Source organism: Pezoporus wallicus, unplaced genomic scaffold (assembly GCF_028554395.1).
Source record: "Pezoporus wallicus isolate ANWC-B61680 ecotype Strahan unplaced genomic scaffold, APGP_CSIRO_Pwel_v1 contig_3848, whole genome shotgun sequence".
In the NCBI taxonomy this organism is placed as follows: domain Eukaryota; kingdom Metazoa; phylum Chordata; class Aves; order Psittaciformes; family Psittacidae; genus Pezoporus; species Pezoporus wallicus.
Window position 1 is genome coordinate 1 of NW_026635879.1, and position 11,138 is coordinate 11,138.

Below are 11,138 nucleotides of genomic sequence, written 5' to 3' on the forward strand. Positions count from 1 at the left end.
ACTGAAAACATCGTCTTCACCAGCACTGTTCTCAGGCTGGAAGTCAAAACACAGCACTGCACCAGCTACCACAAAGGAAATAAAACATGACTGCTACTGCTGAACCCAGCACACCAATAATGGGTGGGCTTGGCACACTGACTTCTCTTTAAGGTTGCACCTGCTCATGCATGTTCCCCAGCAGAATAGCTATTTCAGCTTTTAAATCTGTATTTCAGTTAGTTACAATGCAAGATGTAAATACTGTCTTTTACTTAAGGACACACTGATTAAAAACCATGAGAAAAACAGAACAGCACACATAAGATGCAGAAATAGCTGAGCGGTGGACAAGCTATGGGTATGGGAAATGCTCATAGTGAATAAGTGGGCGAGCTACTCTGCAGTACTAAGAGGAAGGCAAAGGCAAAGCATTCAAAACTAGCCGTCTGCATCAATATGAATCATTTAAAAATAGGTATAAAAATTCACTTAATTAAATAATTCTGCCTTTTGTGTTCTTTCCTTGCTTAAGGAGGAGAAAGTGTTTAACTGGTGGAAGTAGAAAGCAGGGAGAGCAAGAAATATTATTAATTCTGTAGGTTGGCAGGTTAACAGCACTTTGCACAGCAGGGGAAAATGTTATGGTTGTATCATCAACACCACAGGACAATCAGGCAAGGCACCAATGGCCATATATTATCGTGCATGTTTTCTTTTTGTTTTAACATCATCACAAGAGATGGAAAAAAGTCTTTAAACAGAGGAAAAATTGCAGATTGCAGTGGGAATAAAAAAAGTAAAGTCAAGGCGGTGCCATATGCAACTTACTGCAAAATTTTTGTTAGAGGAGGTTTGGATACAAGCAGGAGGCAAGGACAGGAGACAGGGAATTCTACCATCTTAACATTCAGTGCTTATCACAGAACCTTTAAATAATAAAAGTCATCAAAAAAATGTCATCCCATAATATTAATCACTCACTTGCTGTATCCAGAACTTGTGTTACACAAAATGCAGAGAGGTATAGAAATCAACTGCAGTGCTGTGGTATGCAGTAATACATATGAACAGAAATAAACAAGTTGGCTGGCTGGCTGCTGTCTACATGTCGCTGTAAATAAAACAAGATGTCTCTTACTCACATTTCCAGCCATGTCTCTGAACCTACATAAAGGTTTTGCTATTCACAATAATGAATAAGTGTATTATTATACCCACTTCATCTCTCAAAACACACCTTTGTGTTGTGACAGGAAAGAAGGAACATCACCCCTATTTGAAGCAGAAAAGAAACTTTGAACAGGCAGAATCTGTTGAAGGAACTGATGTTATCACAGCATTTGAGAAAAGTTTCAAAATCCTCTAACAGAACCAGAGTGGTTTAACTTAATTTTAAGAAATGCTAACAGCTATTATTTGTATCCCATGATGATTAATAGTAACAGAAGTCGAGATACCTTTGAGTGCTCTGTCCCTTGGATAACTTAATAGCAATACATGAACAGCCCCAAAACAAGCTAGTAAATTGTGCATCACACTGCAAGCCATTAATGATGAGTGAAGAAAAAAATTTATTTGTTCAATTCTCCACAAACAGAAAGACAAAAAAGTGGCTTTTAGATCACAATGAATGCCACAAAAGTTAAACTGACAGTAGCTATGTGATCAACACTTTGATAGTGTCACAGACTGAAGGAACATGTGCTAATAAAACATAATTTTCTAGTGAATACATGCTGTGAAATGACACTGTCAGAAATGCATTTTACTGTTGCCCTTTAACAGAACTAACAGAAAGACGAGATGCTAATTTTCCTTTACATACAAAATATTTGCCGTATATTATCTAGGGAATGATGCCTACAAGTAATATATTACCCATTTTCCTGCTTTGTTTTATAGTGGTCTGTCCTGGGTTCAGCAGTAGCAGTCATTTTTCTCCTTCTTAGTAGCTGGTGCAGTGCTGTGGTTTTGACTTTCAGCCTGGGAACGATGCTGATAACACCAATGTTTTTAGTTGTTGCTAAGTGATGTTTACTCTGACCAAGGATTTTCTGCCAGGGAGAAGGGGAAGCCAGGAGGAAGCAGAGACAGGACACCTGACCCGAACTACCCAAAGAGGTAGTCCACACCACAGCACATCATGCCCAGTATATAAACTGGGGGCAGTTACCTGGAAGGGCTGGATACACTGCTCGGGTCGGGCTGGGTATCGGTCAGCAGGTGGTGAGCAGTTGTATTCTCTTCCCTTGTTATTTCCCTTATCATTGTTATTATTGATGGTAGCAGTAGTGGTTTGTGTTATACCTTAGTTACTGGACTGTTCTTATCTCAGCCCGTGGGAGTTACATGCTTTTGATTCTCTTCCCCATCCCTGCGGGAACTGGGGGAGGAAGGGGGTTGGGGAGTGAGTGAGCGGCTGTGTGGTTCTGGGTTACCGCCTGGGTTTAAACCACGACATGGTCTCAGCCAATGCACACTCAACAGAAGGGTGCACAAGATGCATCTGTATATGAAGTGTAAGGGAAGAAAACCTCAAAGACCTGTGATGGAAATTTTTTAATGCAGTTGCATCCCTGTAACATGTAACTATATCTCTGTAGTTATCTATATGAGACATAATTTTTGAAAACATGTTTTCAGTCATGTCTGAAAGATTAGAAACTGTTGCAAGGCAGCAATTGTGGAGAACTGCCTAATTAGAATGGCAAAATATGCAGAAATAATTTTAAATTAAAGCACTTATTTGAAAGCTGAAGCTAGTTTTGCTAGTTGTGGAAAAAATGAGGCCATACAACATCAGATATTCCTTTTTGTGAATTTTTACTTCTGTAATTATCTTATACTCTTATTTTATTCCAAGTTAATCTAATAGTTTAATAAGAATCATTGACTGCAACACTCACAGAGCCCCGCTAAAATTCCACAAAAAAAGACCCTCATTATACTGACTGCATGGCAAAACCACAACTCTAAGTTAAGAAACATGTAACGTGAAGGCTATAAATCTTATCACTCCCAATAGGACATTTTGCACTAACATTTTTTTTTAAAGAGAGCACTTGTTCCAGGTGACAGTACATTTGTCATTTTAGAATATTAAATTGTAAAAACTGAGTAAAGCTATAGAAATGGGATTAATTTTGTGTTGTCATGATTATTCAGAACACATGGTCCCCTGGCACACACAGGAGTAGAAGACTTAATCTGGAGTGCAATAACACAGACATTGCACTATTGTAAACATACCTCCCAAATTGCATTTAAGACTCACATCCAGATAAAGGATAGGCTAATTTGCAATGTCTTATCCGACAGTAAGAAAACCAGGAAAAATGGACAGCGGGAGGAAATGGAAGTCTCTTCTTTTTTATACTTTGACAGACCCTCTGGTTGTGGTGAGAAAGCAGATACCTTTTGCATTCCCTGGACTTCCAACACACATCCATAAGCAATGCTCAACCTCTTTTCAGTAATAATATTCTGTTTAAAAAATCCATAACTGCACAGAAATATTGTGATATAATATCTATCTAATTTCAAAGCAGCTGGGCAGGAACATAACCTGCATTTCACCCTATATATATATAAATGAGATAATATAATATTTGAGATTAAAAGAAGAGCAGACATAATTACCTGCAGATAACAGATGGCAGCATTCCAGATTCTTAACTTGAAAGAAAATTCATACTTCAGAAATTGTCACCTACTTGTTAAGAGGAAGGAAACATAGCTTTAAAGTCACTTTTGAACTCTCCTAGGCCTCTGTTACTATGGATAAGGGGAAAAATCCCTTACAATAGTTAAACAGGTCCTATAGATTTACCAAGGACAAGTGTGTGAGAAGATATCTGTTTGGCTTAAGAAGAAAAAGGTAAAGAGGACAGCATCCACTGACTGAACAACAAACAGCACAGAGTTGTGTTCAACAGCTCAGTATTTAAGTGGAGACCAGGGGTTGGGGCTGGGACAGTGTTGTTCAGCGTCTTTGTCAGTGACATAGATAGTTTGCCAAGCACACTAAGCTGTGTGGTGAAGTCAGCATGCTTAAGAGCTGGGCCAATGACAGCCTCATGAAGTTCAACAGGGCCAAGTGCAAGGTCCTGCACCTGGGTTGGGGCAATCCCAGGCACAAATACAGGCTGGGTCGAGACTGGATTGAGAGCAGTCCTGAGGAGGACCTGAAGGTGCTGGCTGATGAGAAACTCAACATGAGCTGATAGTGTGCCACAGCTCAGAAACCAACTGTGTGCTGGGCTGCATCAAAAGGAGGTCAAGGGGGAGATCCTGCCCCTGTTCCACCCTCATGAGACCCTACCTGCAGTTCTGCATTCATCTCTGGGGCTCCCACCATCAGGGAGGGAGGGTCACAAAGATGATCAGAGATCTGGAGCACCTCTGCTGAGAGAGTTGGTCTTGTTACCCCTGGGGAAGAGAAGGCTTCAGGGGGACTTTATAACAGTCTTACAATACCTAAAGGGGGCCTACAAGAAATCTGGAGAAGTACTTTTTACAAGAACATGTAGTGACAAGACATTGTGCAATTCAGGTATACATCTCCTTTGGCCACATATAGTTCACAAAACCACTAGACGCAATTAACATTTTTCAGGTGTCAGTCACCTGTTGGTAGTTGAATTTTCGCAGCTCCATGGCACTTTCTGTACAATGGCAACTCAATGCAGAAAAATACAGTCACAGTCACACTTAAACAGGTACTGTTTCATGACTTAAGTACACCTTTCTGTTCTGTGTTTTCCCTTTCTTTCTTTTCCTGAATGATCACATCTGGTTGTGTCTACTGACCTCTGCTATTCAAAGTGAGTGGAAGACAGAAGGGTTCACCCTAACCTCTAGGTATATGGTTTAAGTTGCTGTTGTAAGAAAAGGAGAACTAAGTTCACGAATGTGCTGAATGTGTTGGAATAAAGGTCCAAATGAACTGGGATTTCTGAAACTGCATGTGATAGATGTCTGAAACATCAGGTTTCATCTGATCAGAAATTTTGATAGGAGCATGTGAAAATAGTCTTGAAATAACATGCAATGTTACATAAGTGTATGTGCAATGAGAGTAAGTTTTTTACTTTAATTCAATAAGCCCCAAAAGGCAAGGAATTATCTGTCCTAGGCAATTACTTTTTAGAGAATTGACAGATTGCTTATGAAGGCAAAAAATGGTTATTAAAATATCCAGATTATCTAAAATCATGTGGTTAGAAAGAGCACAGGAAGAAAACGTACAACCTTACAACCAAATACGCTGTACCATGGACTTAAACTGAAGTGCAATGTCTGTAAACAACTGCCTAAAATTAAACTTTTATAAATGGGAAATGAAATTATTACATCAATAAAATTCAGTGCTCCCTGCCTACTCTTTTTCTCTGAGTAGTTATATCACTCGCTTCTTACAAGTTCTTTAACTTGCTATTTTGTGAGCTATTTTGTAGTCAATGTCTGTACATTGTGTGAATTTTGATAAAGAGTTAATACATTTGGAGATGCATTTTAATGTTCTTCATTTCCTCAAGTGCACTCTTGCTTAGTGGTTAACCTGTAGTCGAAGATAATATCTGTAAGACAAGGAAGAACAAATTCTAAGAAAAAGGAAGAACAAATACTGATTGTTTTTTTCATATTTTTATAAATCACAGATATCCACAAAACCACAATTCTGGAAAACACATAATGGAAAAGAATTTAGGAACACAGGAAAATTGTGTATTGTGTCTTGTCCATCAAATCCAACAGGGTGTGTATGGGGAGGAGGAGTGTGAGATAACTGGCCAAATACCAATAAAATGGTCAAAATTTATTCAAAATTTGTCTGCGATTTTGGTTGACTTTCTTTCCACATTTGTATCTCTATAGATAAAGATAATTCTGTATTTATAAATTGATCTGGTAATATTGCTCTCAGATTATGAGAGCTCTTTTAGAGCTTTATTTTCAAAGGAAACTAATATTGAAGTTGTACACAAGGAGTGTACTGGTAGCATTCACTTCTTCTGCAGCTATGTGGTCTCTTTGTTTACTCTGTGTATCCTACTATATTCCTGGCTATTCTCCCTAATTAATTACTTAAAGGTGTTATTGATATCTTGGTTTTAGGAATAAAGAAACTCTGGTAAATATATGGAGAGCTTTGTTGCTTTATGAGAACTCAAAACGATCTTCTTGTATCTGACCTTCATAATAAAACTAAGTTAATATAGCTAAGATTAATGAACCAATTATTTTTTACGAGATAGCAAGCACATAGGGTTGTTTGCCTCAAGTTTCTTTTCCATATGACTAACAAATGACTAACATTTCCACCACAGATTGATGTTTACATCCATAATCTGTTCCCAAGGTATTAGTATCTTGAGATTTACATTTAAATCCTAGGGTCAGAAGATATGCTGTAAAACTCATCTTTCATTGGGCCCTCCCCTCTATCGGGAAGGGCCCAATGTGTACCTTTTCATAGAAATGCCTCTAGGAATATGATTTTAAAGTAAAAACCAGGCCTCTGGCAAGTCCTGAAGGAAGAGATAAAACTGCAGGAGGCAGTGATGGGCACGAGGCACCAACGACAGAGAGCTGAAATGTGCACAGCCTTCCTGCAGCTTGAACTAATGTGCTTGAGGTGCTTCACCCACAGCATGTCAGTCCTCTGAGTCACACCTCCTGTGAGAGAGCAGTGGAAGAAGCAGCAGATCATCCCTTAAATTTTGTATGCATTGCATGTTCACTATGCAGTCCTGTTTCTGCCTCTCCCTTGCTAAGGTGACCTAACTCCAGACACTCCACTGCTTAATGCTGCTGTAAAAACCTACTGATTGTGGCTTTCTGCAAGAGGATGTGACTTCAGCGAACTGTAACACTGTAACTGAATAACAGAAAACATCAGTGCAGGGAGGTGAAAATGAATGGGATGTCAGGCTAAGGCACTACTTGATCCTCCTTTGCAAATTTGCATTTACTGAAGGCTGCAGACTGGAGGAAAAAAGATTAGAAATCTATGTAGCAAAAGGCAAGATGTTGGGGGGGGGGGGAGGGGGTGGCTGTGGGCTGGAAACTAGACTTAAGGAATGCTGACTCTGTCCAACACCATTCACACCATTCACAGTCGGTTTCAACTGGATAGGATGCCGGGAGACTGGACATTAAAAACTATGTCTCAGACTAAGTTGGGAACAGGGAAGAGACCCATCAGGATGGGTTTAAAGCTTTAGTCATTAGTTTATTAACCATGTTGAAATTCCTGTACAGCAAACGCTATGAAATTATTTAATAGGAGAAAACAACAGTTTATGAAAATACAATTAGTCTGGGCATGCTTTCATGAAATAGAAGTTTAATAAAAGATCAGCAAATGTCACAAATTGATGATGAATGCCATGATGGCATTTTCTTAGGCTAGAATTGTTTGGTTTTCTCACCCCCACCCTCCTAAATTTGCATAACATAGCAGGTATTCAAGAAATTATTGGAAGAGAGAAAAAGGGAAAAGGTCTGTCCAGACCTACAAGTAACACCTTGCATTTGATATGCTCCATGAACACAAAAATGAAAGTCACACAGAGTACTGCATAAGAAGCTCATAAATTATTAACCAGCAGTCTCTAGATCTTTAACAATAGCTTGTCAGCTGTGCTTGTCAGCAGTTCCAGTCCATTTTTGTACAGCTTGCACTATTTTTTTTTCTCAAGTACGAGTATATGTAGCCAAGCAAACCTATCAGCAAATTTTCTCAGAAGCTAAAAAACTGCAGGCAAAACTTCTTATCCTTGAATTGTGCTCAATTTTCTGCCTCTTGCAGTTAGAGAGACAGGGATGTTCTCTTACTCTATGCACAACATACCTGGTGAGTCTATCATTTTAGGGCATGATCAAGCAAGCTAAACAAATCATGAAATACAGTAGGTTTATCAAGAATTTGCCTTGTGATAAAATCAAATCTCTGGGAATAAAAAAATGCAAGTTAGAGGAAAAATGTAATTTTATTAGCTCCTTTTTAACACATTCAAAATTGTGTAGATGCCAGCTCTTTGTCTTAACAAAGACACAGCTTTCAAACATTTTATCAGGTGAGGCTAAGAATATATAATCCCAAATAAAAGCTTTTTAGAATCCTGAAAGCTTTTGGAATCCTGAAAAAAATCCTTTTTGTTCATAACTATTTTTAGGTTTTTACTTTGTGCACAGCAGTAAAACAGTTTGTCAAGTTCTCTGCAGACATCCTTTTAGCTATCTCAAAAAATGAATTTTGGTGCAAACCTACTTAATTTCAAAAATGTACTTTGTCAAATTTTATTCTTCAAAAAGGTCTTTTGGCTGAGTTAAATATCTATTTTGTGCAAAACAATGACTATGCATCAGCTTGGAGTGATTGCACAGTAGTTATTTAACCTGGCAAATGACAGCAAAATGTCAGCTGAAATGCAAGACACACAGCTCTGGGTTTATTACAGAAAGTGCAGATGATTCATGTAACGTCATAAATAAGTAACACAGGCTTTGTGTTAAGGTAGGCTTAACAGCAGAGGTTCTCTTTTCACCACCAGCTCACTTCAAAGCACCCATAATAGAAGCTTTATTTGGTGACAGTGACATGCAGCAAGATAAGGTATCCTGCCTTTAATGCTCATATTTCAAGGTCACAGAGTATTATTACATACCAAGTGAACAAGCAGAAAACTCAATCAGATAGGACCTGCATTAATGGATCATCAAAATATTGAAGGTAGATTCTTTTCGTGCCTGCAGGAAATGTTTAGCCTGGTTGGTAATCATGCAAGTAGGAGAGAGAGAGAGAGAAAGGTACTCAAAAAATGTGTCACCATTTGTCACAAAAAATATGAACAATTATTTGGCAATGGGGTTTGAACCCAGGATTTGTAGATAAGTAGAAGCTTTTACTGACTGATCTCAGAGATCAAGTCTATCTGTTTGCAGTGTACAGGTAACAAATTATTTTCTGTTCCTACAAGGGATGTGAGAGAGACATCCACTTCTGTTACTAACAGTCCCTGCATTTCTTGCCTAACAGATACAAACTTCAGATCCACTTGTTCTTTGTCTTCTAAATTGGTACTAAGCTTCAGGTTCTAACCCTAAGCATGTGTTGGTTGCTCAGAATGGTAGACGGGACAAAAGAGAAAGTGATTAAATACTCAGAGAAAAAGCGTATGTTGATGAAAGCACTGTGAGAAATGGTAGAATAGACAAATTCTTGTACCACCTTATGGATACACATATTTAACAAGCTCAACATTATTGTAAAATCAGGTTAAGCAATGAATTTTCTGTCAGTTCCTAGTGATGATCAGACTATTTCCTACACGACAGCTTCCAGTATTTACTATGTATGGTGTGATGCACCCAGCTGAAAGTGCAAAAGATACATTCAGAATATGCTAACAGAAAACAAATTTTCTTTTTTATTTCAGTTATTTATGCAAATTATATTTTAAAACAACAAGGTGTTATATGACGGTGTGTTGACATTCGCTATCCATTTAGATTTGGTACTCTCTGAAAATCTAAATTAATCTTATAGTGAGTATAAAGTAAGTGTTTAGTAACCTAGGCACTCCGTTCAGTATTGATGAACATTTTTATTTCAACAGTGGTCACACTATGTTGGGAAAAAAACCCTGAAAATAATAGGTCAAATAAAACTATTACCTTGCACCTCAGCTATCTAGTTGATCCTAGCATGTATAAAAATCTTGAAACCTCTGCATGTTTGTAAGAAACACTTGGTCATCAAATATTTGTTTTTTTCCCCATTTCCCACAGTTTGGTGAGAACCTTTATATAACCTTCTTATCCTTTAGATAGCTAATTTGGAAAGGTGGATTCTGGCCATCTTCAAGTTTTCTAAACAGAAAAACAACAGGCTGTCTCCAGGTAGTAAATTCCTCTCAGATGTCCAGAAATACCTCAGATATTTAATACGGAAAGACTTTGGAAACTTTCCACTATGATGCAGAAGAATATTGTAAGACAACTTTTGTTCATTGTTTTAAAAGGCTTGAATCTCTTTTAAATTTATCAAAAAGGCTTAAGTATGCAAAAATTCTAAAATGCCACGAGATACCCAAATGATTTTCTGCAATGCCGCCTGTCTTAAGTGAAACTTTTCTTCCTTTGTTCATAACATCATAACTTCCATCAACTATAAAGCATCAAATACTTTTTTTCAGTGCAGGTGTCAGAAACATACTCTTCTTTCGGTGCTATTTACCCAACAGTTATCTCTTTTCATTTTATCATGACAGTGGATAAGGAACTGGGACATTAAAATTCAAAGTTTGACATTAATCTTCTATATTCTGGTAGAAGGACCTTATGAAGACTTCATTATATATGAGTCTGTCTCCAATTTAGGAGTTGTTGACTGCCTTGCATCAGAAAGTAAAACTTTCCCTAAAAAAATCTGTATCCCTATAAAACTATACTGAATGGCTATCCTAAAACTATGTCTATTTTAAGATCTTGATTCCCAGACTGTATTGATGATTGTCTTGCAAGTTTCTTAAAAATTCAAATTGGCAGTATTAGAAACCTGCAGATGATAACAGGGCCTTGTCTTCTGACATTAGGGCTGCTGGCCTGATGTGAAAAATAAATTCCAGCAGATCAAACGCACTCAAGAAAATAATGAAAATTTAGCAATAAAGCTACAGAGGAAAAAAGGAAGTTCAGTTTTGCTTTTTAATCTGAGAATAAAAACAAGAATGTATGGTCACAACTGCTGGAGACAGGTTTATCTAAAGACAAATCTTGAGGTCTGTAACAATATCCTTACTTGGGGAAAATTAATGAGTAAAAACAGGAATAAATTGACAGCAGACACAGCTGGAAAAAGGGAATTTAAGAACAGAACTGTAAGCACAGCTGGAGTGCATGGAAAATCAGTCCTGAAAAAAAGATCATAAATGTTGTAGAAAAATAAGGGAAGAATAAAAGGTAAGGATGGAAAAGCCATATTAAAGCAGTTCCTCTGTACTCTTAAAAGTGGAAAACAAAAGTGACTTGACATGGAAAGCCTGTGATCTGAGTCTGTCTCAGCAAGATCTTAGTACCTTTCACCAACTTCTCTCAAAGTTATTGACACACTACAGAACTGGAATCAAACTCAGGAGCCATAAGCAGTA